The sequence below is a fragment of the Tupaia chinensis genome, unplaced genomic scaffold (genome assembly GCF_000334495.1).
Source record: "Tupaia chinensis unplaced genomic scaffold, TupChi_1.0 Scaffold141943_1, whole genome shotgun sequence".
NCBI lineage: Eukaryota > Metazoa > Chordata > Mammalia > Scandentia > Tupaiidae > Tupaia > Tupaia belangeri.
In genome coordinates, this window is record NW_006201797.1 from 1,109,536 (window position 1) to 1,114,282 (window position 4,747).

General features: G+C 44.4%; 1 pseudogene; it reads right to left on the reverse strand.

The window, feature by feature from the left end:
* Window positions 1-1,177: 1,177 nt before the first annotated feature.
* LOC102493354 (actin, cytoplasmic 1-like) overlaps window positions 1,178-4,747 on the reverse strand; it is a 4,197-nt pseudogene continuing 627 nt past the window's right edge.

Genomic DNA, 4,747 nt, shown 5'->3' on the forward strand with positions numbered 1-4,747 from the left:
TCTTCTTGCTAGAGGGCTTGTGAATTAATCAGAAAGAATCCAAAAGACAGAGAGAGGGAGAGGAGAAAGTACCTCCATGGGGAATGGTGAGGCCATAATCCCTTCTCCACCATCTCTTTGTCTTTTCAGGACCTGGGGCATGTGTGTGTATACACCCAGCATGTTTCTCAGGCTGAGTCCAGGACTTGAACTGCACCAGTGGCCATGTGGGAGTCAGCCATGTTAACCACTGGGACACAGAGTTGGCCCCAGTAATATTTTCTGTTTTTGTCCACTGCAGCACTTTATTTTCCTTACACAACAATGTGTTGCTGAGGCCTAATATTTTCACATAACTGCAGAAAACAAAATTTGTCATTTCTTAAAGAATTGAGAATTGTGTACAAAAACCTTACATAAGTTAAAAGGGTGAACTTATAGGTGTAAGTGCAAACCATTTCCAGCTCAAGGCAAATAACATCCCAGGTGTTCTGGAGAGAAACTGGGTCCTCAGGCTTGGACTCTCCAACCCTCTTAAGACTGGTAAGACATGGGACCAGCAGATGGTAAGATGATTACATCGTTGGACTCCCATGTATTCGACCGGCAGTTTGAGTTCTGGACCTGGTGGCTTAAAATTCATGCTTGGTCCGTGTGTGTACATGACCAAAATCCCAAGAGGAAAAGGGACTGTGGCATGGCCATCCCCACTGAGGGGCAATTTCTCGCTTTCTGTCTTTCTGGCAAGCACATGTGCCCTATAGCAAAAATCTCTCTCTTAAAAAACAAAGAATAAGACTGGCAAGACAGAAATGACAACTGGGTCGGAACTCCCTTCTGCCTCTAGCGGAATCCATAACACGCAACTTGAGACATTACTACCTTGCACAGATCCAGAGGCTGGTGGGCATGCTCCTGCTACCCCTGGACTTCTTGCCACAAGTATGTCATTGCCTCAGTTGCCATATGACCAAACCACACGTACTAAGCATTTAAAACAAAGGTACGTACGGGTTATTAAACATACAGAAGGGAACAGACAACCTGGGGTCAGGATCAGCAACCAGCTCTATATATTCAGTGTTGATGTCAGATCTAAGCTTCAAGGACTAAATTCTTTTCAAAGGCTTGTCCCAGTGTCATGAGGCTAGCATGAGACCTACGCATGTGTCAGGGCCAAATTACAGCTCAAATTCACTCATACAGCAAATGCTGCCCATCGGCTTGCAGCCCGCCTAGAAGTATTTGCAGTGCACATAGAGGAGGCCCAGGCGTCATACTCCTGCTTGCTGATCCATATCTGTTGGAAGGTGGACAGTAAGGCCAGGATGGAACCTCTAATCTACACGGAGTACTTGGACTCTTGGGTGGGGTGGGGGTGCAGTGATCTTGATCTTCATGGTACTGGGTGCCAGGGCTGTGATCTCCTGCATCTGGTCGGCAGTGCCAGGGTCCATGGTGGTGCCTCTGGATAGCATGGTGTTGGGTACAGGTCCTTGCAGATGTCCATGCATTCTGTATGATGGAGTTAAAGGTGGTCTTGTGGATGCTGCAGGAATGACAGCCTGCACAGCGCTTCTGGATACCCGAGGTGCTCACTGCCATAGTGACGACCTGGCCATCTGGCAGCCTGTAGCTTTTCACCGGGGAGGAGGAGGATGTGGCTGTGGCCATCTCCATCGCCTGCTTGAGGTCCAGGGTGACATGGCACAGCCTCCCCTTCGTGTTGTGTGCGATCGCCCACTCCGCGGTGGTGGTGATGCCATATCCGTGCTTGGTGAGGATCTTCATGAGGTAGTCCATCAGGTCCTGATGCAGGATGGCATGTGGGAGGGTGTAGCCCTGTAGGTGGGCACTGGGTGCGTGACCCCATCACCAGAGTCCATGACAATACCAGTGGTGTGACTGGAGGCATACAAGTAAACACAGCCTGGATGGCCTGGTGTGTTGAAGGTCTCAGACATGATCTGGGTCATCTTCTCTGTTGGCCTTGAGGTTTTGGGGGGGAGCTCCATTAACAGCATTGGGTGCTCCTTGGGTGCCACATGTAGCTCATTGTATGTGCGGTGCTAGATTTTCTCCATGTTGTCCTAGTTGGTGACGTTGCCGGGCTTGATGGGGTACTGCAGGATCAGGATGTGACATTTGCTTTGGGCCCCATCACCCATGTGCGAATCTTTCTGCCCCATGCCTGTGTCCTGGTGCTGGAGGTGCCAGAAGTTGGAGGGAACATGGCTGGGGGCCATCATCCCCAGTGAAGCTCACTTTGCACATGCCATTGTCAGTGATGAGTACAGTGATCTGTGGAGGTGGTGGCCGTGGGTCACAGAGAGTCACAGGGGATGCGGGCAGTGATGGGTAAGCGTGGGTGGTAATATTTTCTATTCACTGAAAATATCTCAACTGGAGATTTGCTGGATAGAAATTAAAGACAAGAACAACCAGGATCAGAGCAGGACTGAGCGGAAGGGAGTGGATAGTGAGAGGCAGAAGCAGAGACAGCCATTAGAGTTCCTCAGACCCCACCCCAAAAATGGGCAGGAATCTTGAGGACATCTCTATATTTTTCTCCAGTCCATAAAGTGGAGATTTTAATCTACCTTTATCTAGGCAGTAAGAAATAGGTCAATGCCGGCTGACATCTGGATTATATATATTTTAAAACTTATACATTTTTATTAGGATGTTAGTGAATCAGAACTTTAGAAGTGAGGATGAAAGCTGAAACTCCAATGTTCAACATGAAGGGGAAGGGATGTTTGAAGTGAATCACTAAGTGGCTCTTCCTTTTAATAGAATGGAATAGAGCTGTCTTTAGTAAAAAAATTATCTTATTTGTCTCTATCTTAGGAGTGTTTTCCACAGAAGTGGGTCTTTGCTATGGAGACCTTGGAAGAGAATGGGTCTGTACTATTATTTCTTTTAGTAGCCCTGAGTGCACATTTGCTACCCTTTGAATGTCCTACGTAATTTCTCTTCTTTTGAAGCCTTGGAAAAGTCTACTATCAACAGGGAAAACTTGTATAAGACTGAACAGGAAGACAACTTTTAACAATGCTCTTTGATTTTAATATTCACTAGCCTAGAGCAGTGTGTGTTCAAAACCTCCCAGTCTCATGTGGAAACCTGATTTTTATAAGATGATTAACTGAGCTTAGATTGCTGGCTCCCTCTTCCTAAAATGCCACAAAAGCCAAAGGGAAGTCAGTGGGACTGGTAGACTAGAAAAACAAACAAAAAAAAGCAAATGAACATGCAAACTCTCAGGAACGCTGAGGCAAAGACCATGTCTGGGCTTCAGGGTGTGGCAAAGGGTGGATGTTGGTTTTAGAAGAGGGCTGGGCACTAACCACTTCTGTCCGGTAGGGTTGCCAGTAGCCTCAAGTGGTGGTTGTTCACTAGTGAATTTCCTGGTACCTTGAACAATGCCTGCCACAGATTCATATTCAATAATATTTGTTGAATGCAGAATGAATAGGCATTACGGGCACTATATAAAGTGGAAGAGAATTTTAGGTGTGAATCTAGGTAAGATTCCTTGCCCTGGTAATTACCCGAGTGGCTCAGGGTTGGCCTTATTGCCATTACAAGGCAGAAAAACAGCCATCCTGGTGGCTGGAGAACATCAGTGTGCAGGTGAGTGTGTTGGGAAGAGGAAGTTAACGGGAAGTAGAGCCAGTTCAGTTGGCCTCCAGGCCTTCCCTCCTTTTGAGCACTTCATCTGCCTTTTTTTTTTTTTCCAGTCTATAGTGTTTATTTGGATTTTTTCAATTGTCCTAATGTCTTTTTTTTTCTTTCTCTTTATTTATTTATTTATTTATTTATTTATTTTTGTCTATTTGCCCTTGTTTTTTTTTAAATTTTATTTTTTATTATCATCATCATAATCTTCTTTATATTACATTGGATTACATATAACTTTACGGTGTATTACATTGTTTTTTCAAAAGGGAATGCCATGCATGTCCGTCAGTACAGAGACATTAATCTCCCCACCTCAACATTCAATATCTCCTCCATGTCTTCCCCAATCATTATTTTTATTATTCTAATTATTTTTTAAAATAGTCAATTGCTATTTCTCATTTTGCTTGTAAAAATACTTTGCCCATCATGAAATACTTCTCAGACCAATCCAGTTGAGAATACTATACATGTCATCATCAACAGTTAATAAGCCCTATCTGTTTCTCACTAACGTCCTGCCTCTCTATTGTTCACTGCTATCTTATTTTTTTTTATTAATTCACTTTACACCATCACAACACACAAATGAATTTTCCATCCAAAATACACTGTGCATTGGCTCAATCAAGTACATCCACATATATGTTCTCAGCAAATAATTTTCCAATTCTTACGTCCTGCATACCTTGCCCTTTGTCTTGCCATCCCTGATTCCCCATCCCCCACCCTCTGCTATGTCCCACCTTCCCCCCCCTTTTTCCCTGGCATCCATGGTTGCCCTCCATACCTTCCTCCTAGGACAAACTGCATAGTGACTTAATCAAGCATGTTATCATCAATAATATTCCATTTCTACTTTCATACAATGTATACATATATATATGTTTTTTATCCTATCTTTGACCCTCTGCCCTTTCCCCCTCTCCCATTACCCTATCTCTGCTATATACAGTTGTCTTCCAGGGGAGTTATTGAAAATGTGATACATGCAAGTAAAGGGAGAAGGGCCACAAGTTTAAAGTTTTCAACAATAGGGATCATAGATTCCATTCAAGGTTGGATCAAGGGTGGGTCTCCTTGG